Source organism: Rhineura floridana, chromosome 22, assembly GCF_030035675.1.
Source record: "Rhineura floridana isolate rRhiFlo1 chromosome 22, rRhiFlo1.hap2, whole genome shotgun sequence".
NCBI lineage: Eukaryota > Metazoa > Chordata > Lepidosauria > Squamata > Rhineuridae > Rhineura > Rhineura floridana.
This window is the reverse complement of record NC_084501.1, coordinates 2628911-2653552: the sequence shown is the minus strand read 5'-3', so window position 1 is coordinate 2653552 and position 24642 is coordinate 2628911. Positions and strand designations below refer to the sequence as shown.

At 46.1% G+C, this 24642-nt stretch overlaps 1 long non-coding RNA gene across 1 annotated transcript; it reads right to left on the bottom strand.

Annotated features, from left to right (window-relative positions):
* Positions 1–13267: 13267 nt before the first annotated feature.
* Positions 13268–19932, bottom strand: LOC133375215 (uncharacterized). The gene is made up of 3 exons (XR_009760093.1): positions 19845–19932; positions 15493–15873; positions 13268–15041 (listed from the first exon to the last, which is right to left on the bottom strand). It is a non-coding gene; the product is annotated as an uncharacterized LOC133375215 (long non-coding RNA).
* Positions 19933–24642: the final 4710 nt, after the last annotated feature.

Sequence of the window (24642 nt, the reverse complement as noted above, 5' to 3'; positions counted from 1 at the left end):
TTTCAGCCACTTTCTTAATTGCCATTTTAAAAGAAAAATATAGGAAAACCACTTCTTATTTCAGCAACAATTGGGTTAATACTCCAAACTTGGTGACATCACAGTATAAACAGTGCAGACAGCCTTATCTCTCCAATAGTTAAGTAAACAAAATGCAGTTCCCAGGATCGAAACAATTAATGGCAATCGTCAAGAAACAGATTCGTCAAAATAAAATAGACCAAAAAGAGAGTAGTCTCAAAACAGTATAATATTTTTCAAAATAAAAATCTGGAATAGAAATCCCTCTTCTGTGTATATCTTTAGAATGCAAATCCAGGACAGCTTTTTGCAACAAAAACAGAGATAAGCTATTAATTAGTGCGTAGCAGAGAGAAGTTATGGCTCCCCAGTGAGATGTCAAAAACTGATCAATCTGGCAAATCTCTTTTAAACAGCAACAATTTAAGTCAAGTAAAAGAAAAATATAGAAAGAAGGGTGCTTGCCTGTTAGTGCGTTCTCTCTTAGAAGATAAGATGAACGTTCGCTTTAACAGATAGAGCTTGCTGTTGAAAATCCGTCCCACCTTCGTCGGCTGGACCTCGTCCCATAAATTAATGAGATCTGGTCGTCCCAACAAAAATAGGCTTTGAGGTTAATCTCTTCGTTTCTCCCTACCCGGGAGAAGTTTAATCAGTCAAAAAAAAAAGAAAAAACTGACTGATATATCTGAATAAGCTTCTTTTGAGGCAGGAGCCCGTCTCAAAAGCAGGCACAGGCTAAGTCACCCTTCCCGGAAGTCCAGATGCTGGCACTCTTAAAAGAGGCTTTCTCCCTTCTCTCTCTCTCACACATAGCAGGGAACACGCCTTCCATTACAGTGCCTGTTCTGACACGTGCACACATTATTAAAAAAAAATTTTTTTTCATTAGTGGCATTCTTTTCCTTGCATGTTAATTTAAGAAAATTTAAAATCAATTTATTAATGTGGTTGACAGACTAAAATTCATAGGAATAAAGAAATCTAAGTCGATTAACCAGGCTGCTTCACAGAGACATTTGGGATCAAGCCTTTAGCCTTTATCAAGAATCCTCACTCCAAATCTGTGTATGTCTAAACAAGCCTTCCCCAACATGGTGCTCTCCAGCTGTTTTGGACTACAGCACCCATCAGCCTTAGCCAGCCCAAACAGCTGGAGGGCATCATGTTGGGGAAGGCTGGTCTAAACACATTAGCCCCCGTTCACCCCTTGCCATCCTTACATCTCTCTTCTCTTTATTGATCGTTGCCCTGGCCACTTCGTTCCTCCCCAATCAAAATAAAAAGTGCAGACTCCTCAGGGCCACGACAACTAAGTAAATGCAATGCCGCATCTTCCAGGTTAGCAGGTTCAATTTCCCGGCAGCCTTGAACCCTCAGCGCCTCGCAAGTTCAGAATGAAGCCCTCCCTCCCTTGGGGATTCACCTCTGCTGCTCACCTGTTGCGATTCTCTCCCCGTCATCTGCAGAGTACGAGGTTAAGTTGCCAGCACAATCGCAGCCTTCCTGGGGAGCGCTCAGGATAGAAAAGGAAACGGGATGAGCTCAGCTTCTTTCCTGTTTTTGCTTTTTTTCCTGTTTCCAGGCACAGTCAGCTGGTGGGAACTTTCCTTCTTTATCCCCTTATCTCCTGCAACATCAGCACTAAATTGTCCAGGAGGGTCGAGCAGCCAACTTTCCAGATATGGAGGAGGACAATGGCGAGGGGGCACATCTTGCCTGAGGAAGAGAACCCCTTGGTACTATTTCAGCTTCTCGCCTGGAAGGAACTGTGGCCAAAAAGGTTAAAGAAGCCAGGAAGGTGGCGGCCAGAAAAAGGCCCTTGATTGCCCCACCAACCGTTGGCCTGATCACCCACTTCTCCTTCAAGTCCCACCTTGAGATCCACTTCTTTTTACACAGCTTTCTCTCAACGTCCTCTGCAATCCTGGTTCCGATCCTGAGAATTAAGAAAGGGGAGATGAGCTTTGGGCCCACTGCAAAGAGCAGATCCGGGGGCTGGGGATTTAAAGGGGGGGGCCCTCCAAGGGTTAAGGGCCCCTCCGCACTGGCTGTTTTTCTGGAAACAAAATCAGCCAAACTGAGGCAAGCTACGGGAGAGACGTCCAGCACGGGAGTCATGGAGGAAAACTCCCAGCAGACTGGGCCTTACTGTGCATTTATGTAGTAGAATCCTATCCTGCTTTTCCTCCTCAGCGTGGCTAACAACAGTTATAAAAACACAACAGACACACAAAGAACCACATGCTCCAGAAACAAAACAGGACAACACAAGCAGCCCCACAGAAAGTGGGGGGTGGGGTGGCATCAGAAGTTCCTTCCCATGGGGCAGAGGGTGTCCCTTGGCCCTGGGGGGAGAGAGACAAGGATGGCCTGACTGGAGCAGCAGGCCCCGAGGGTGCCTTTGCCTGCCCCTTTCCTTCTCACAAGGCAGACGGTACCCGTTGGCCCCACCGGGAGGGGAAGAGCTTGGGAAAGTTACTTTTTTGAACTACAACTCCCATCAGCCCCATGGCCACTGGATTGGGAGTTGTAGTTCAAAAAAGTAACTTTCCCAAGCTCTGGGGAGGGGCACCTTCCTTCTCCCAACTTCATTTATTTCCTACATTTATATCCTTTATTTCCAGCTTGGAGTCCCCAATGGCACTCATGGGGCTCTCAGGAGGTCACCCGTCCAGGCCAGACCCATCTTTTTACACAAGCATTCGGTTACATTTCCACCCCTTTATGCCATTGTACTGATGTTTGTAAGGATTTTACGGATTTGTTTATGCATGGTTTTATGTACTTTTGTATTTTTAAATCTATGCAATCCACCTGCATTCCCGGTGAGAGGCAGACAACAAAAATACATTTGTTATCATCTGCCCATACACAGAGACACCCCACCCCAAGGTACTCTGAACTATTTCCGTACACGTCCATCAAGTCAGTGCACATCTGGTCCCCAGGAGATCACCCATCCAGTCACTGACCAGACCCGCCAGGGGGTGCGGCGGGTGGCCCCATCTGGTGCCCCGTGGGAGCCCCTTCCCCTAGCCCACGGGGGCAGCTCTGCTTCCTCGGTGGCCCGAGGCAAGCCGCTCTTCCTAAGCCTCCTAACCGCAATTATGGGATACAAATGCTACTTAAGAGCATAAGAGCCCTGCGGGGTTGGACATCCCTCTTAGATCAGCATCCAGTTTCACACAGTGGCCTACCAAGTTCCTATGAGAAACCATCAGCCTGGCGCTCTCCTGCTCATGTTCCCTGGCAACGGGGCCTTCAGAGGTTTGCTGCCTCCCATTCTAGAGGTGGCCCGTAGCCATCATGGCTGCTTGCTTGCCACAGATTCTTTTTCTTCATGAATTTGTCTAATCCCCTTTTAAAACCACCCACAAGAGTGGCAGCAGATGCCTTAAGCTAAATATCCCTCGTTTAATTTAGGCTATTATTCCTACCCTGGTTTTCTATGTTTAGTATTTAGAGTGGCCTACAAAACAAAGATGAAATATATCTAGAACAAAACAAAATGGGAACACATCAATAAAAAAACAATAAAAAGACCCATACCAAAAACACAGGAAGGCTTAAAACAAGATACGATCACGAAAACCAGCAGCCACAATGCAAACTTCAAAATAGCGGGGACCAACATTTTTAGACCTAAGGGCCTCATTAGTCCTTGGCCAGCCCTCCAGGGGCCGCAGCTCAGCAGTGGGTGTGGCCACCTCACTCTCTCACACATACAGGCCCTATCTGCACTGTACAATTAAAGCAGTTATCATACCACTTTACACCACTATGGCTTCCCCCAGAGAATCCTGGGAGCTGTAGTTTGTTCCGGGTGCTGAGAGCTGTTGGGAGACCTCCTATTCCCCTCACAGACCTACAATTCCCAGAGTTCCCTGGGAAGAAGAGGAACTGACTGTTAAATCAGTTTGGTAATTGTAGCTCTGTGAAGGGAATAAGGGTCTCCTCACAACTCTCAGCACCCTTCACAAACTACACTTCCCAGGATACTTTGGGAGAAGCCATGGCTGTTTAAAGTGGTATGACACTGCTTTAAATGTATAGTGCAAATGGGGATACACTCTCACAAGCACACACGCACACAGAAACAGGCACCCCTCCCTCCTCAGCCAGTCTGTGCTAGTCAGCTGAGCATGTAATTGCCCCCTCTCTCCTCATCACATTATCAATCTTCCTGACATCCCTATCAGGGTGTTTGGCTTTGCCCAGCCCAGTGCTGTGTCTGTTGTTGTTTTTTAATTTGCCCAAATTGGTGGACTCTTGCAGTGACAAAAAAATGAGGGGGGGGGGATGAGACCCTCGAACAGGGGGTTAACCACCCCTGCTTAAAAAGCCGACTGGAACAGTAATTGGAGTGCATATGTTAGATGAAAGTTTGCATTAAAATGAATATATGAGAGAAATGACATGCAAAAAAGGCATTATATGTCCAGAAATGGCTTGCAAAAATGTGTACATTACTCAAAACTGCCTACAAAAATGTATTTATTAGGGCAAATTTGCACTAAAATGCTGAAGAATTTTCATGAGGGTTTAAAAAAAAATCTCAAATTGCTGCAGAAATGTGGAGGACTGAATTTAAGATTTTAAAAAAGAAACAGAAAAGCAAAATTAACAAATCTTTCCAACCCTGATCTTGATGCCAGCCCTGTTGCTCTAGGCCAGAGGAGAGGTGCAAGTAAAAAAAAAACCCACTAGTTAATCATTTTGCGTTCCGGAGTTACATTTTCTTCTGTAAATAATGAAGTATGAGGTCAGAGGATGGGGATGATCTCAGCACCAAGGGGAGGGGAAAGGGAGGCAACTCTGATTGCCTTTGGAGGAAGTGCTTCCATGGGAACCTCAGAAAGTGTACATAACAAAGCAGAGCAATTCTGCTGAACTGGACAGCCAGCAAAAGTCTCTCCCTACAATAAAAAGCTTTCCTTGGGGAAGGAAGGCAGAGCAGTCCCAGGGGGAAGGAAGCCTTTAAGGAAAAAAAACACGGGGAACTGCAGTTCACCCTCCTATACTCAGGCTGTGTATGGAGGGGGGGGCACTTTGCCAGCAAGATGTTGAGGCCAGTTCCAATGGGAATTTCCTTTCTGAACTAAATTGTAGCTGGAGGAGGCAAAAGGGTGTTGCTGGTACCTACTGCAGCAGAGGAAGGGAGGACTGAATTCTCACTTCTGAGTAGGCAGAGTTAGGATTGCAACTCTTCCTTGCTAAAATGCATTTAGCATGTCCTTTGGCCCAAAACAGCAATTGAGATGTAATTGAAAGCACAGGGGGAACCCTGTGGAATTGTAGTCAATATTATTACTGACAGGAAAGGGTCATGTACAAGATAGAAATGGAGTATAACCAACAACAAAAAAGAAACAAGAGCTCAAAACAGCGCTCAGAAACCAGACTTTAGTGCAACCTGTTGTATAAAAATGTCCATTTCTGAGCTGCAGGTTTTGCGTCTCCTTTTGTTCTTGGCTAGGAGTACAACTACACAGGAAATATATCTGCGGTCTCTGGCCCTCTCCAGGTGACCTATTTCTTGAGCATTCACCCTGATTTGCTTGCAAAAAGCATTGGTGAAGGTTATATTATGTACAGTCTTTATCAAACTTTAGTTCGGATTTGTTTGCAGAGAGGTTATACGGCAATAAGCATTCGTCCCAGTTTGCTTGCAGACTGTTTACACACCGTCTGGTGAGTCATTTGTTCATCCTACACTTTTCAATGCATTTCCTCGTCACTTTCCAGCCTGGTTTTTCTTTTTAAAATACATTTGTTGTGCTAGGGCAGGATACCGCCATAGTCCACTTTATATTCAGGCACCTAAGCCTACCTTTGAATCCTTCCCAGAAAAACAGTGACAGTCTGGGAACATGCTTCTAAAATTTCTGAGTTGTTTCTACTGTTTTGTTTGTGGCCAAACAACAATGCACTCCACTGGGAGGAAGGGTGGGATAAAAATCTAATAATAATTACTATTCTACAGCATCTCTTGGGCTGGTCACAGCCTCTTCGTGGTTCCCAACCTGCCCCCGCCACGGATTCTAACAAATGCAAATTGTAATACAAACTGAAACAATAAAATACAATTAAAAATCAATATGAATGTTATAATGCACACAGACCACCTGAATAACAACAACAACAACAACAATAATAATAATAATAATAATAAAATTTTATTTGTTAGTCGCCCATCTGTCTGAATTAACAGACACTCTGGGCGACGTACAACAATATAAAATACAATATAAAACATATACAATCACCAATCACAATATTAACATCAATTCATCTAAAACCATCCTTCAATTAATACAGTATAAAAACCTAACCCGCCCCAGAAATCCCATAGGCCTGCCTGAGGTCTTTAAGGCTCGGCGAAAAGCCATCAGGGAGGAGGCATGTCGGAGGACAAGCGGAAGCAAGTTCCAGAGGGTGGGGGCCACGACCGAGAAGGCCCTCTCTCTGGTCCGCACCAGCCTAGCTGTTTTCACCGGTGGGACCGAGAGAAGGTCTTGTGAGGCCGATCTTGTTTGGCGGCATATTTGGTGATACTGGAGGCGTTCCTTCAGATAAACTGGGCCGAAACCGTATAGGGTTTTAAAGGTCAACACCAACACCTTGAATTGGGTCCGGTATACAACTGGCAACCTTCTGGATCCTTGTTGGTCCATGGATGATTTAAAACATCACTAAGATACTCCATGGCAAGGCTGACCAAACTGCCGCCTCCCCCCCTTCAAGAGGCAGCGGGTGGCCAAGGCATCTATGTTGCAATACAAAAAGCCAGAAAAGAGAAAACATGCCAGGCTAGATCAGAAAAAGTACATATTAAAACTCCCACTTCTGCAGGAATGTAAATACTCTTGAAGTCCATCCAGGCTGTTGGGAGGGCAAGAAACATGAAAATAAAGCACGAAATGGGGATGGTGAATGGAATCTGGAGATAAGGAGGTGGAGAGCCTAGTCAGGGATATTTGAGTTGCCTGGACCACAGACATTGCTTTTACTGGTTGTGTGGGGCTCGGTGCACTTGAGTTGCGGGGCTGGACCGGCACACTCCTCACTGCTGCCAGCCTGGTACACTAGTAAGCATACTGGGCTTGAATGTGTGAAATCTAGGTTGAATAAATGATTTAGCTATGAAGGTGCCTGGGTGGCCTTGTGCACAGGGTTGTTGTGCAAGGCTAAAATATTGCTCTGAATGACTCAAAGTAAAGAAAGACACTGCTTCCTGTTTACAATCTAGATACCCTGGGTGTAATGCAATTGCAGGGGGGCTACCCCACAAGTCCACGAGGAGCCCACACGTACCTGTGCTAGTTATTTGTGGCAAGCCAATACCCTAAAAGGGAAAAATGAAACTAGTTCTCTTCCAGCTTATTTCAGCTTTGAAGGACTCTTAACATCACAAGTGACAAGACATGAATTTGCAAGGCTGAGTTAGAATTGAGAAATATAAGCAGCCAGGCAGAATCCTTTTCCTTCATACTTCACAAACGCACACGATCCGTCCTACAAGCTTATGCGCAAGTTAGTGCCTGGCACATCCACTCCAGTTTCTATTCAATTCTGGTGCATCATGCTTAAAAAATCTCAAATCAAAATACTAGCAAGATAAATGGAAGCCAGGCCTTGGAGATAACAGAAAGCGGAGGACTCCAGCATTCACCCCTGTCCCGATTTCCAAAGCATTCTTCACTTACTTACTTGCAACACACTATTTATTTATTTATTATTTTATTTATATCCCGCCCTTCCTCCCAACAAGAGCCCAGGGCGGCAAACAAAAGCATTAAAAACACTTTAAAAAAATCATAAAAACAGACTTTAAAATACATTAAAACAAAACATGTTTAAAAACTTTTTTTAAAAAAAAGCTTTGAAGGCATCTTCAAGAAAAAATGTTAAGAACATATTGTTTTTTTAAAAAACATATTAAAAAGCAATTCCAACACAGACGCAGACTGGGATAAGGTCTCAACTTAAAAGGCTTGTTGAAAGAGGAAGGACTTCAACAGGCGTCAAAAAGATAACAGAGATGGTTCCTGCCTAATATTTATGGGGAGGGAATTCCATAGGGTAGGTGCCACCACAATAAAGGTGTGTTTCTTATGTTGTGCAGAACGGACCTCCTGATAAGATGGTATCTGCAGGAAGCCCTCACCTGCAGAGCGCAGTGATCGACTGGGCATATAAGGGGTAAGATGTTCTTTCAGGTATCCTGGTCCCAAGCTGTATAGGGCTTTGTACACCAAAACTAGAACCTTGAACTTGGCCCGGTAGCAAATGGGCAGCCAGTGCAATTCTTTCAGCAGCATGGTGACATGTTGGCGATACCCTGCCCCAGAGGGCAGTCTCGCCACCACATTTTGCACTAGCTGCAGCTTCTGGACCAACCTCAAGGGCAGCCTCACATAGAGCGCATTACAGTAATCCAGCCTGGAGGTTACCAGTGCATGGACAACAGTAGTCAGGCTATCCCGGTCCAGAAATGGCCGCAGCTGTCTTACCAGCCGAAGCTGGTGAAAGGCACTCCTAGCCACTGAGGTCACCTGGCTCTCTAGAGACAAAGATGGATCCAGGAGCACCCCCAGGCTACAGACCAGCTCTTTCAGAGCGAGTACGGCCCCATCCAAAGCAGGCAACTGACCAATTATCTAAACTCAGGAACCACCAACCCGCAGCACCTCCGTCTTGCTAGGATTCAGACTCAGTTTATTGGCCCTCATCCAGCCCACCACCGAGTCCAGGAAGCAGTCCAGGGCTTGTACAGCCTCTCCTGATCCAGATGTTATGGAGAAACAGAGCTGCATATCGTCAGCATACTGCTGACACCTCACCCCAAATATCCTGATGACCACTTCCAAGGGCTTCATATATATGTAACCAGCATGGGGAACAAGATGGTACCCTGAGGCACCCCACAGCATAACTGCCAGGGGGCCAAAAGGCAATCAGCAAATGCTATTCTCTGAAAACGGCCTTGGAGACAGGATCGTAAGCACTGTAAAACAGTGCGTCTGATACCCATCTCACCAAGTCGGCCCAGAAGGATACCATGGTCAATGGTATCAAAAGCCACTGGGAAATCAAGTAAGGGTAACAGGGTCGCACTCCCCCTGTCCTTCTCCCAATAAAGGTAATTCATCAGGGCGACCAAGGCCGATTCAGTCCCATAACCAGGCCAGAACCCAGACTGGAATGGGTCAAGATAATCTGTTTCATCCAAGAGTACTTGCAATTGCTGCGCCACAACCTTCTCAATCATCTTCCCTAGGAAGGGGGTATTTGCGACCAGTCAGTAATTGTCACAGACCAATGGGTCCAGGGTGGGCTTTTCAGGAGCGGTCAGATCACTGCCTCTTTCAGGGTGGCTGGAACCACTCCCTCCCGCAATGATGAGTTGACCACACCCTGGATCCACTCAGTCAAACCCCCTCAGCAAGCTTTAATAAGCCAAGAAGGGAAAGGGTCCAGAGGACACGTTGCTGTCTGCATAATCACAAGCACCTTGTCTACGTCATCAGGCGGCATCAACTGAAACCATTCCCAAGAAGTTGCAGCAGATGTTGCACTGGACACCTCATTGGGGACTACAGAAGATGTGGATGGGGCATCAAGACTGCTACAGAGGCGAGCAACTTTACGTTTAAAGTGCCTTGCAAACAATTCACAGTGGGCCTCCGAAGGGTCTAAGACTCCATTTCCTGGAGTCGATGTCAACAGACCCCTGACAATACAAAAAAGCTCCACTGGACGGCTACTTGAGGATGCGACGGAGGCAGAGAAGTGGGCCTTTTTCAGTGCTCTCACCACCACACAGGCATGGTTATGATGTTTTACTTGTGCCCTATCAGCCTCACAGCACATCTTTCGCCACTGGCGCTCTAGCTGTCGTCCAGCCCGTTTCATTGCTCACTGGTGTACCAAGGTGCAAACCAGGCTCCACAATGCCAGAGAGGGCGCTCGGGGGCAACCGTGTCAACAGCCTGACGTGCCTCATTGTTCCACAGCATGACAAGGGCTTCAGCAGGGTCACCTGCTCTATCTACTGGAAACTCCCCCAGGTTATTCAGGAATCCAGTGGATTCCATTAGTCTCCAGGGGTGAACCATCTTAATCTGTCCACCACCCCTGCAGAGAAGGATCAGAGCCATAAGTCTAAACTTCACCAGGAAGTGGTCTGGTCATGACAATGGGGTGACACCCATCACCCCTTCCTCCATCTGAAACAAAAACCGAATCAAGGGTGTGCCCTGCTCTATGCGTCAGGTCGGTGACAACTTCAGACAGCCCCATGGTTGTCATGAAGGCCATGAAGGCCCATTCTGGGCTCCTCCAATACCACAGCCAAGATGGCCTCTGCCAGCTCAGTCAGAGAAGCTGCCGGGCAGCAGGGTGGACACACTACACTACAATGCCACCATGTTTGTCACACAGTTCCTTGTTCATTTCTGATTACTGGTTTGTGCTACATGTGATCTATGCCCTGTGACAAAACATTATGGCTTATTAACATCCTCCCAACCTGTGGCTAAAGGGGGACATAGGAAGGGACATCTGAGCCAACCCCCACCTCCTTGGTCACATGGTGATAAGGATCTATTAAATATTAGACAGGTGTCATCTCTGTTATCTTTTCAGCGCCTACTGAAGACCTTCCTCTTTCAACAAGCCTTTTAAGTAGAGACCTCATCCCAGTCTGCGTCTGTGTTGGAATTGCTTTTTAATTTGTTTTTAAACTTTTTTTAAAAAGATGTTTTTAAAGCTTTTAAAAAATGTTTTGTTTTAATATGTTTTTAATTGTTTTGTTTTCATATTGTTTTCATCTGTTTTTGTGATGTTTTAAAGTGTTTTTAGTGCTTTTGTTTGCCACCCTGGGCTCCTTCTGGGAGAAAGGGCAGAATATAAATCTAATAAATAAATAAATATATTAAAAGTGCATAGAGATGAAGGAGGAAATTGAAAGAGTGGCACTTTTCCCTACTTCCTCTTTCAGCCTTATGTGCTTTCAAGGCTCAGATTAATTTTACTGGATCTCACTTTTACCCAGATCCCTTGGGGAAAAAAAGCTTGTGCATGCATGGTCTCTCTCTCTCTCTTTCTGTCTCGGGGAGGGGAAGTGACTAGAAGGGGTGGCACCATGTCACCCACAAATCTATTTGCACCCGCAGGCCTGAAAAGTTTGGTGGTCCGTAGTGTACGACTCTAAGCTGCTGGGGGCTCCCCGCCCCTCCCTTTTTCTCATATGGTAATGCTGCCCGAATACAGTCTGTATAATATTAATAGGGTATGTAATGATTAACTTAAGAGGGGTTTTTCAGCACTGTTTCAATATTTTAATTGTTTCTTTATTACTGAGCATACGGACAGGGTGACCAAGGGGTCTACTGAGTAGAGGGCAGCCCTCTGTTTGACGGGCTGCCCAGTCCAACTCTGGCTGAAGTCAGACGCATAAGAAGGGAGACCTGGGAGGGGGCTGGACTTTGCCCATCAACAGCTGGCAGCACCTGGCCAGCAAACAGCACAGGCCTCCTGCTCATAATCTTGCTCCCCATTCTGGTGAGATTTATTATTTTTCTGTTTAAATTACAATGATTTCCAAACTTGCATCTATACATGTAAATTACCGTATGCAATTTTATGCAAATCTCTGTCCCTTTTTGAGGCAGGACGTCCTCTGTTTTTGACAATGCCAAAAAAATGCCACCTATAGAGCTGCTTTATACCGAGTCAGACTATTGGTCCATTTTGCTCAGAGTTTCCCTCCAAGATCTCCCCCAAGGTACAAAGAGGCCTTTTCCTCATTACCTGAAAGCAGCTGCAACCCAATTATTCTAACTGGCGATTCCGGAATGCAACCAGGGGACTTGCTGCATGCAAAGCAGATGCTACAGCCCCCTCCCCAATAGAAAGCTGCTTTATACCAGGCCAACGCCATATTGTCTACACTGACTGGCAAGGTCTCTGACAGGGCACATTCCCAGCCCTACCTGGAGATTCCATTGAGGACTGAGCCAGACTCCGTGTGCATGTGAAGCAGGTTGTTCTGCCTCTGAGCAACAATTTCTGGTGCAATTTGTACAAAGATCCCAAGAAAGGGGAAGGGTGCTGGATCAAGACCAACACCAGCACATAACTCCAGTGCTTAAACATTTGCTCTGGATGCCCATATGTTACTGGACCAGGGTCAGGGTTCTTCTATTAATTTACAAGGTTCTTAAAAACTTGGGTCCAGGGTATCTCAGGGACCACTTGATTCCTTATATCCCAGCCCAATCACTGAGATCTTTGGGGTAGTCTCTGTTGGTGGGCCCCGCATGGCTCCAAAGCATGGCTTGTAATGACTAGAAGCCGTGCATTCAGTGTCATAGGCCCAGGCCTATGGAACTCCCTCCCAAGTGGGATTGGACAGGAACTCTCCTTGTTGAACTTCAGGCTCATGATTAAGACTATCTTGTTCCAGCAGGCATTTTAAGGTAGCGTTTGCTTTTACGACGACTGTATTGTTTTATTTAATGTATGGCTTGTTTTTATGGCTTGTTTAGAAATGTGAATGATTAAGCAGCATACAAATGTCTTAAATAAACATACTAACTAACTAAGAAGGGCTTTCCAGCCTTCCTGTTCATGAAAACACATGCTCATGTAACAGTCAGTTGCAGAGTTTGTATTCCAAGCTATAAAGGTTCGTAAGCAACTTTTACAGAATTGTTAAATGTTCTCATTTTGTCCTAATCTTGTTTAAGTGGTTTTTCAATGAAAAATGGACTCTCTTGTATTTCTGAGTATCTTTTCCCCTTGTTTAAATATTTTTAGAGCAAGGACAGGGAACCTGTGGGGCGGGAGGCCGATGTTCCTGAAATACAGCCTCCACCATCCCTGACCATGGATTGAGAGGAGTTAGGAGACTGACCACAATATCTGAATAGCTGAAGCATCCTCACCCATTTTAGGGAATGTGAAGATCTGTGGACTGTTAATAATAACAATATTTTTTTAAAAAATTATTAAACCTAATCATCTCTGGCAACTGTCGCTAATTCAAGAATTTGGAGAAGCAGCCTCTATTTTCTTTCTTTTTTTACATACATAAGTTCAGTCTCAACAGTGGACACCTAATCTGCTATACCTTGTTCACATGAGATGCTTATCATCAGCATAGTATTCCTTCTGAGAAATACACAACAAAGATCTGGGGGTCCTCCAGAGGACATGTTTACTGAGCATTCATCCTGATTTCAACATTTCCATAGGTCAACATTTCTTAACAGCAGAGCAGCCAAGTTTCCAGTTCACACAGAACTCTTCAGCAAGCAGAATTTAAAAACTGGTAACGGCAGCAGAAAGGTCTAAAAACCAAGTGCTAAGAGGAAACATTAAAAGAGCTGTGTGTGTTTAGCCTAGAGATTCGGGGAGGCATGATAGCTTGCCTTCAAATACCTGAACGCCCATCATGCAAAAGGTAGATCAGCCTCAGTTGCTCCAGAGAGCAGGATTAGACCTTACAGGTAAGCAGATTTGCATAAACTTTAGGAAAAGCTTACCAACAGTACAAACTGTTTGGCAGTGAAATAGACTGCCTTGGGGAGGGGGGGCTCTCCTTTGCTGGAAATTTTTGAGAGGCTGGATGGGCCACCTTTGAGGGATGCTGTAGTTGCATCCTGCATTGTGCAAAGGGTTGGACTAAATGACCTCGAAGGTCCCCTTCCAACTCTATGGCCTTAGGAGAGATTGCCTGGATGCTATGCTCAGTGATTGTCAAATTGCTCCCGTGAGAGCCTGTGAAAAGGAAAGAAGCAAGTGTACAGAACACAATAATTTCTAGCTATTGGCCAAAAGAGAAGCCCCTTTCCCCATGATTATTTATTTAAAGCAGTCAACATACAGTGCAAAGACATTGAATACAAGGTGCTCCAAAATGTACACCACTCCAACTTTCATCACTTAGCAAGGATTGACAAATACATGAGGGATAGGCCCATCAGCAGCTGCTGCTCCCGAAAGTTGAAGGGAGCCTCCGTGTTCAAAGACAGTCTACCTCCAAATAGCAGAGGAGCAATAGTGGGAGAGAATTAACAGCTTCTTGTGGACTTCCTGGGGGCTTCTGGCTGCCCACTGTCAGAAACTGGATACTGGAGATGGATGGGATTCCTAAGATCAGTTACCCCTTAAAACACCACAGCCATCCTTCCTTATCAAAGTTAGGCCAGTTACAGAGTGGATTTTTCCTCTCTCCATTTTTTAGCAGGGTGGGGAGAACAGGAGGTTCTGTGGACCAAATGCCCCGGTATTAAGAGCTCTGTCCTCTGGCCCATCAGTAAGATATGCCCGCCTGATGGGTGCCAGAAAGAGGGTTTGTTTTGTTTTGAGTGGCAGCCCCATACCTGCAGAACACCCTCCACCTGAACATGCACGTGGCTCCATCAGCAGCAGTTTATTTCAATCTGCCTTTTATTAACTGCTGCATTTGGATTAATTTGTACTGTTAATGATTTTAAGGGTCAAATGTTTTGAATGCAATTATGTTTACTCCCGAGTTTGCACACCACCTTGCGAGAGCTATTGGGCTCTGGAAGGCGGTACGGAAGTCTTCTAAGAAATCAATAAAATGAAACGCAGCCTGCTTCATTAGCCTTGCCTCACACTGAATCTTGGGAAGGACCCTAAAACTATCCTGTTCCTCTCTACCCCTTCTTCCTTGCTTACAGCTGGTGAAAAAAGAAGCAAGCCTTGCATCTTGGGAGAGGAAAGCTGACCATTTCCAGTGTCAGCATGGAGGATAACTAAGGGTGCCCTTAGCATGTGCAGAGAGCATTTCCCTCCACAGCAAGTAGCCATATCCCATGAGCCCATCTCTGGGGTGAGAAGTCAAGAGTTGCAGAGTCCAAGGCTTCTCCTCTTCCCAAACAGACACTGGTTTACTTTCAAAAGCCGAACTAGATGCAGCCTCCACTTGACAGTCTCTGAAGGCCCAGGGTAAAGGTGAGAGAGGAAGCAACTGTGTGAAAATCCTGAAAGGGGTCAACAGCCCCAAGAGAAAAGAACCTTTAGCACAACAAGCCACTGGCAACGAAGTCCAGAAGCCGGGGGGAAAAAATCCCCGACGCACAAGGCACCACGGTCCCCAAGACCATCCTTAATATTCTCAAAGCAAGGTATCGCTCCTCCAGCCTACCTCCAAAGGCACGGTTTGTGACCTGCCTCTCTACCTGGGGTGTAAAGGCAGAGCTCCCTCCGTGGAAAGCACTCTGCCCATGCTCAGAGAGACAGCAACGGGCCTTTCTCGCGCCCTACTCCAGGGCTGAGTCTCGGTGCTGAAACCAGCGCCGGGGCAGCTGCTCTTAGCGAGGGCGCCTTCGAGGCGGGGCGGAACCTGAGATTGCTCCTGGTTGTAACAAAACATCTCCTAAAGCCCATTTATAAGAGGGAAAAGGGGGATCAACAGCCCCCCCCCAGCCTTACCTTTTAGAGACTAGCGAGGAAGGCACTCTGGGGCCCCTAAGCGGAATGCCTCAGTTTCCCAAGGGCTCCTTTTGCCGTGGGGCGGGAGGGAGCGTGCTCAAGCCAGGGGGCGCCCCCGATCCCCCTTCCAGCCTGCTCTCCGCTGCGGAGCTCTTTCTTCCTCCTCGCTTGCCTTCCTTCCAGCTGCCGCCGCCGCCTCCTCGCCTGGCTCGGGATAAACCAGGAACAGCCGCCGGAGCCGCGAGCCTCCTCGCCGTTAACCCTTTGCCCCCCCGGCCGCCTCCTGGGCCGGCCCTCACAGTCCTGGGCGGGGGCAAACCTGAGCTGCTGCCCAGAGATGAGGGGTTCCCCCCCCGGGATTTTTTTGAGCCCCAGGACCTGCTGGCAAAGAGAGAGAGATGTGAAGCCGCAAGAAAGGGTCCTCTGGGCATAGGAGGCAGAGGCCCCAGCCGCAGGATGCGTTTACAGCAGTTGGCATTCCCAGAGCTTGGGAAAGTTACTTTTTTTGAACTACAACTCCCATCAGCCCAATCCATTGGCCATGCTGGCTGGGGCTGATGGGAGTTGTAGTTCAAAAAAGTAACTATTCCAAGCTCTGCGCGCATTCCACGTGCAACGGCGGCGGCGTTGGGGGTGCGGAGAATTCTTAGGAGACCCCCGTTTCGCCTCCCAGAACGACAGTTCTCCGAGATCCCTGGGAAGAGCGATGGATTATTGTACTCCTCTGGGAATTGTAGTGTGAGGGAACAATTCCGAACAACTCTCGGCACCCTGAACAAACTACAGTTCCCAGGATTATTTGGGGGAAGCCACGGCTGCTTAAAGTGGATGATACTCCTTTAAGTGCATAGCGCAAAGAGGTGCTCAAATAATTTCGGAGGCAGCCAAAGGGGGGGGGAGGGAGAGAGGGATGAGCGCCTTCCTGATATCCCAGGTTCACAGCAAATCAGCCTTGAATCTAAATGGGCTCCTCTCTTCCTTCTCTGAGGAGAAAGGCATCTCCCTAAAAGGCTTCTCGTCATTTCTTTGGCCACCTACTTTGTTCCAGTTTATGTACAGCAGCCATGTTATGCAAATAATATATAATATTATATTCCCATCATAATCATAGTTGTGGCTTCCTTATGTATTCCATGAGGTCCTCCCAGCTAGGTTTTTTTTTAAAAAATTGACCCAAGAGCAAAGTATCTGAAAATACGTCTCTACTTTGTGGAGGGATCCAGCTTTTTTATTCTTAAAAAAAAAACCCTGAGTACATGCAGATTGTCTCTCCTTTTCTAAGAACCAGTTTTTCTATTTAAAAAAAATGGACACAAGAACAGAGTGCCACTGGGTATGTGCAGAGTGCCAGCCTTTGACAGGTCTAAGCATATACTACTTAATATATAACTGCAGTTTTCATCCCACTGGCTCTTTGTTGACAACTAGCCAGGAGGGTAAAATTCTGGCTGGGCCAGTGAATTCCTGATTTGCCAGCCACCTTAAAATCATGCTCAGAGTCACTCTTTTTATTCATTTTTGTTTTAAACAGGTTTTTGTCAGAGAGAGAGAGAGAGAGGGAAGGAAGGGCTATGCAAGGTAAGAGTAAAGCCTCCGGTAATCCCACTTGTTGGCTAGGAGGAAGTTTTCTGGGAGAGATAAGGCTGGCCGCAAACTCAGGGCGATAACAGAGGTGAGGTAAGGAACACACCCGGATCAGGTCCTCAAGTGTCACATTAAGCCCTCACCTTGTGCACGCAACACACAGGAGCCGTCATGCAAACACATGCACGTGTGTGTATTGGGGGAGTGGGAAGGGTGATTTTCCCAGAGATTATGATCTCCGCTTGGGCCTCTTTGTAGGGTGTAGCTGGGTATTGTTAAACTCTTGAATGTTGTCGAGAAAAGGGAGGAAGATTTCTGTCGCACACATACTAGGACTCTGTGTCACCCAAAGTGAACTGGCTGTTGATCCAGGATCCCACAACATCTGATTAACTCATGGAAGTCGCTACCCCAAGACAGGGCAACGGCCAGAGGATTCTAAAGGGGATGAGATTCAAGGAGGAAGTCTATCAGAAGCTTAGGCTACAATCCTAACCCCACTCACCTGAGAGTAAGGCCCAATGAATTCAACAGGACTTACTTCTAGCTAGACATGGTTAGGATTGCGCTGTTAAGACATTGCTAAATGGAGCTTCCACATTCAGAGGCAGTCTACCACCAGTCAAGGTAAGGCTTCCAACATTTTCCATGGCAAGTCTCCAGCACCTTTAAGAGCAGTGTGACAGGCAGAAATTCAACAGATACTGCTTTCCTGCATATGGGTGCTGGGATGAAAAGTGTTTCACCTGCTGAATTTCTGCCACTGAAGCAGAAATCCAAACAATGTAGGTTTCCAACTTCCATCAGCCCTTGCTTACCAAGTTATGGTCAGGGATGGTGAGAGTTTTAGTCCAGCAACATATGGAGGGCCATCTCCTGTATTAAAGGCACAGGAACCTAGCCAGGAGGAAAAACATTGGCAATCCTAAAGCCAGGCTCTAATTTTTTTTATGAATCAGGTGTACCACAACTAACCCAAATATCTGGGGTGAGGGGCCTCAGCTTCCTGCTTACCCAACAAGTTAACAAATATGACTGGAGGGGGAGCCGCAGAACTGCTGTTCAGCATTACAGTCCAGCTCTTCAGAACATGGTAATAATCATAACGGAAGCATAGCCTCTGAGCATGTGCAAAATATTTTTGCCATCCCTACAGAGCAATTTTGCAGTTGCTAGCAGAGCACGGATACGGAGAGATCCAGTGGTGGCAATGACCTGCCACCACTTTTCTTTTCAGAAAGTAAGCACCCTTTCACTCTACAGATAGATTCGCAACAGGAAGCAAAACAAAAAACCAAAGCTGTAAGGCGGGCGCGCATGGAACAGCTCATTACTGTACTTCATTTTCATGACGTCGTAGGAGATGCTGCCTCATATGGCGTATATGCTCTGACTGGCAACAATTCTCCAGGCCTCAGGCTGAGACGGGCCTTTCCCGTCGCCTGTGATTTGATCCTTTGAAGTGGACAGTGTCGGCAGGGACTGAGCGCAAGGCCTTTTGCATGGAGAGCAGGAACTCTGCAAGGCCGGATTAAGGTGGTTGGGGGTCCTGGCGCAATTCCCAAAACTGGGCCCCTTCCCCTCAAGAAAGAAAACATGAAATAAGGTACCACAAAATAAGTCTTGTGGTATCTTAAAGGCTAACCAATTTATTGTGGCATAAAAGCTTTTGTGCACTACAAAAGCGTACACTCAGCCTGTGGAATTTCACAACTCAAATAAAAAAGCATTTTGCCAACCTTGACATAACAAGATCATGTTCTGAGCACGCACACATATGGGAAACTCAGTTGTTTTGCTCACTTCCTGCTTTGAGCCAGTCACCAGCCCTCAGCCTAATCTACCTCACATGGCTGTCGTGAAGATATAGAAGGATGGATAAAAAGGCTGCAAAAGGGGATTTTGTGCTTATATCATAGGCATCAAGTGTTGGCTCCTTTAAGCTGGGCAAGTGTACAGAGGTTCCATAGACTAGAAAATGAGACAGAAAGTGCACTCTATAGGGAAGGGGGATTCCTAACTGCTGGAGACATAACAACTCACTAGTCAGTCACAGTTCTGACTTCACTCACTGGCTTAAAAGGCTGGCTCATTGACCTGCACATTTTGCTTCCTAATTTTCTTTATAGAGGCTAATTGACTAAGGCTGCAATCCAATATATGTCTACTCAGTAGTCAGCTCCATTGGGTTCAGTGGAACTTACTCCCAGGTAAGTGTGTATTGAACTGAACCCAATGGAGCTTACTTCTGAGTAGACATGCAATGGATTGCAGCCTTACTTTTGTTATAAAAATGAAAGCTCAGTCTGGTCCCCCTTGCAGGCATGGGCCCTGGCGCAGTTCCCCCAAAGATAAACCTGGGCATGGAGCTACGGCCTTTCCAAAAAACATAACAGGGAGCTGCCCCATTCAGAGTCCGACTATCATCTAGCTCAGTATTGTCCACACTGACTGGCAGCATCTCTCTAGGGTATCAGAGAGCTACATGGAGGTGCTGGGGATTGCACCAGGGGCCTTCTGCATGCAAAACAGATGATCTACCACTGAGGAAGATCCCAGCATTTCCCTACCACTTCCCACAATGTAGAACTCTTGTGAAGAAGCCTTCATTGAGTCAGACCTTTGGTCCATCTATTATTATTACTATTACTACGACTACTAAATTTGGATTCTGCCCTTCCTGCAAAAAGGTGCCCAGAACCAGTATAGTCTGCTCTGACTGGCAGCAGCTCCCCAGGCCTTCAGAGAAGAGAACTTCCTAGCCCTACCTGGAGATGCCAAGGGTTGAACTCAGGACCTCCGGCAGGCGCAGCGGAGGCTGTTTCGCTGAGCAGTAGGCCCACCTCCATATAGGAACACAGAGTGCTGCATTTTTTTACCAGCTCAGACTCTTGAGTCCATTTACCCCACTGCAGTCTACTCTGATTGGCAGTGGCTCTCTTAGGCCTTAGGCAGAGACAGATCTCCTGTGACATGATCCTTTAAAATGGAGATGCAGGGGTCTGATCCTGGGAAGAGCATAGCTCAGCAGTAGAAAGTCTGCTTTGCATGCCGAGGGTCCCAGGGGGCATCTCCAGGTAGGGCTGGAGATGTCTCTGGTCAGCAGGCCTCACAGCCCTGAGTACCCATCTATGGGGAGGGGCGAAAATGAGTTTTGGTTCACACACTAATGCAAACCCTAACCCTAATCTGCCCTTCCCAATATAAGACATGAACCAAAAGGCAGCTTTGTTTTGAAATTTCTCCGAATGTTGCGATGCACTTTCTCTGCCAATGTCGACAAAAATGTGCATATTATAGGAAAGTGGACCAAAAAATGCATATATTATTTATTAAAAATGTTATACTGCTTAATTTCCCCCCTAAAAACTAGATAAAAACAAAACAATACATCACAAATAAAACTAAGCAGTATTAATGAAAGTAACATTAAACATGCAACATATGAAGGACATTTCTTGTAAAAATGTAGACATTAAGGGAAATGTGTGCAAAAATGCTGATGAATTTTCACAAGACTTTCAAATATATAATTGTGGCAGAAAAGTGGAGAAAAATTAGACAGGTGCCATCTCTGTTATCTTTTTGGCGCCTTCCTCTTTCAACAAGCCTTTTAAGCAGAGACCTTATCCCAGTCTGCATCTCTGTTGGAACTACTTTTTAATATGTTTTTAAACCTTTTTTAAAAAAACAATATAATAATAATAATAATAATAATTTAATTTCTGTGTCGCCTATCTGGCCAATGGCCACTCTAGGCGACGTACATCTTTGTTTCAATAAAATACATCATAATAAAACAATACATAAAAAATATGTTTTTTAACCTTTTTTTTAAGATGTCTCAAAAGCTGTACAAAATGTTTTTAAAGATGTTTTGTTTTAACGTATTTAAACTCTGTTTTTGTGATGTTTTAAAGTGTTTTTAGTGCGTTTGTTTGCCTCCCTGGGCTCCTTCTGGGAGGAAGGGCACGATGTTGTTGTTGTTGTTAATCAACATCATCATCAACTGAATTTAAGACTGGAAAACTGAGAAACGGAGAGGCCTCGAAATCCATAGCACTGGAGGCGAGCCCCTCTCTGACCTTTGTTTTCTGTCTCTTTAAACACTGACTCGCACGCAGCCTGCAAAGCCAACACAGGTGGCTCCTCCGGAGACCTTTGTACTGGTGACAAAGCTGGCTCCGCACCAAACTCTCAACAGCTGGCTGCCTCTTAAACAAGGCTCGGCCTGGCTGCCACATTTCTATTGTTATCTTTTGGCATTGCAGCTCTGCACAGGACCTTGTTTCAGTGCTGCCTCCTCTCACCGTTCAATACCTACAACCATCCTCCAGCTCAAACTAAGGGGGCTTCTGAATATGTGCGGAGCTTGCCATTAAGCAAACCAATCAATTCCAGAAAAGATGTTGTGTTACGTAGGGATCAGTCAAGGCAGATTTGAAGCACAGGTGGAACTTCCTATTATAATGGGCATAATTCAGCAAAAGTGAGTTGGTACTGCACCCATTAAGAATGAAAATAATGGGACTCAGTTATGACCAGTTTAAGTCCTGTTTATATTAGTGGCGTGTGTAGCCTGAACGCCGTATAGGCCCCACTGTGTCCAATAGGGCTTATTCCCCAATAGGTGTGTGTATATAGGATGGCAGATTTTGTCAGGGCTTTTGCAGGGTTGGGCCCACACATGGGTGAATAGACTGTAAAATACTAGTTTGGTGAAGAGGAAAGGCACTCTGCACAAACATAGAGGCACTCTCTTCTGCTTTTTTGTAACATAAGAACCACCCATAGTCCTAAAGACAATAATCCCCAGAAGGAGTGTTGCTGCGATGGAGAAAATTAATTCAATAATAGGGAAAATCAAACAAACAAAACACCCACTCAGAGGAGTCTGACTGCCAGGGTAACACCTCTGCATGAGTCACTGTTCAACCTTTCCTTCTTCCAATCAGCTTTGGCTGGGAGTACATCATTCAGCTGTATCATTGTGCGGGACTGGTCTTTTATTCTGTCGCTTCCCAAAACACCAGTACAGGACACAGGAGGCCCCCACCTGGCTGAGTCCCACCACCACCTGGATGGGAGACCTCTGCTTTGGGTTTCAGGATGGAAGAAAGGCAGGCAGCAGGATATAAATATAAGAAAATAAAATGTGTTGAGATAAATCAGAGGGGGGACTTGGGGCTGTGCAGCCGAGCCCCTCTGAGTTCAAACGGTGTGGGAAGGGGCTGTATGCACCACGTCGTTTGGAGATACCAAGCCGAACTCCCAGGGGCAGAGAGGGTGACTGTTCCATGCCTCTCTCATGCATTCTTTCCACACGTCAAAGGTGGGGTCTTCTGAACTCCTCTTAGAAATACTATAGGAAGCCATCACGGGGGACTGCTTTGAATAGGACCTTAGAAACTAGGGGTCAAAAACCGCACTTAGCCATGAAGCTTGTAAGGACACCTTGGGCCAGCCACAATCTGTCAGCCTAACCTACCTCACAGGGTTATTGTGAGCATAAGACTGGGAAGGGGGAGAACCACATATGCTACCTTGAGCTTATCGGAAGAAAGCGGGAAATGTGGAAGCTGATATGGCAAAAATAACAGCAACAGAGGGAGCAGAGGTGTCGTCATCCAGGGATGCAGGGGGGTGGGTTGTAGACCTGTTACTTTTTTGGGAGCAGGATCCCAGCCACGTCCCTAGGTAGGAGCCAATCAGCATGACAGGGGAGTGTGTTAGCCACTGAGAAGAGCCCTTGTCCTTTCATGCTGATTGGAGCCAATCAGAGTGAAAGGAGGGGAGTCAGCAAGTCCACACCCCACTACAACAGACGCCCCCAGGAGACACTCAGGATGGGAGAGGAGGTTGCGTGTTAGCTAGTGAGAAGAGTCTTCTCAAACACACAGCCTCCTCTCCCATCCTGAGTGTCTCCTGGGGGCGTCTGTTGTAGTGGAGTGTGGACTTGCGAGATGACAGGGAGAGCAAGGAAGACGAGGAGGAATGGAACGGGGCTTGGCGGTGAGGGGGCCTGGCGTGACTATCGTGAAGGGATCCTGCACTTCTGGATCTTCCACTGACAGGGAGGGGCTTCTCTGGCAGCAGGTCAACCTTATCCTTGCCCGTTCACCAGTAAACCTTTTCTTGTGCAAAAGCAACAAGCCTATTAAGTGGCGATCTCTACCCCAGTCTGTATCTATATTGAATTTGAAATTGTTTTTACATATAAAAGTGTTTCATTTTAAAACGATTGATGTAATTGTTTTTGTATCTGGAATTGATGTTTTTTATTGTGAAATTGTTTCAAGATACTTTATGGGAAGCGATTAATAAATGGAAACAAAAAAACAAACCATGTGCTTCCAGTGAGTCTGCAAAAAAGAAGAAGGTGTGCGTGTCAGATATTAGGGGTTTGGCATTCAGGCTACCTAAAAGTCAGCCAGAACTGTCACTAGAAGCTAAAATGATGAAACTGAGGTTATCATACTTTGGACACATCATGAGAAGACAGGATTCACTAGAAAAGACAATAATGCTGGGAAAAACAGCAGGGAGTAGAAAAAGAGGAAGGCCAAACAAGAGACGGATTGATTCCATAAAGGAAGCCACAGACCTGAACTTACAAGCTCTGCACAGGGTGGTTCATGACAGATGCTCTTGGAGGTCGCTGATTCATAGGGTCGCCATAAGTCAAAATCGACTTGAAGGCACATAATAACAACAGAAGTCAGCAGCTATCCCTTGTGGGTGAAATGACACATGCCCATTTGGCCGGCAGACCAGTGCGGCTGCAAGCAGGGCGCTGGCTTGTCCCTCAGCCTCTCCCCATAGCCAGCTTCACCATGAGAGGTACTGTCGGGTGAGATGTCTTGGCTGCTATTAAAGGAGACAGAGTTATCTTGCAGGAGCAGCTTTCAGTGAGGCAGGAGCAGGATAATTCCCTGGTGGATTGGGCCCCATATTAATGAGTAGAATAGGCAAGTGCTCTTTGGATTTTCTGCCCTGAGTAGCCAAATAACTTGAGGCGGCCAGCAGCAGAGTGTGGTTCAAGTCCATGCTGGGAAGGAAGGGGCATAGCTCAGTGGCAGGACCCTTGCTTTGCATGCAGAAAGGCCCAGGTTTTGTTCCCAGCATCTCCAAGTAGAGAGCTGCTGCCAGCCCGTGTGGACAGTAACAGATGGGCCAAGGTCCTAATTTTGCATAAGGCAAAGTTTACTATGGAAGCCTCTGGGTTCAGATCCCACAGCCTCTGCCACTGACTCTCAGTTCTCTATGAACCTGGGCAAATCTTACTTATTTCCTTCAAAACGTATACCCTGGGTTTCCACTTGCATCAAAGGCATACATACAAACATGAAAACAATATAATTTTTTTTAAAAAACATCCACAACATCACTATTATGAGCAGCAAATTTTAATTCATTTTAATTATTATTTTGTGAGCCACTTGTAGCCATTCTTATGCAGAAAAGTGGCCTATAAATCTGAGTTAGAAAATATAATGCACTCAGGTAGCAACTCTGAGCAGGTGTATAGTTCTATTCTGCAAAAATTTTGGACAAAACAAGCAGCTA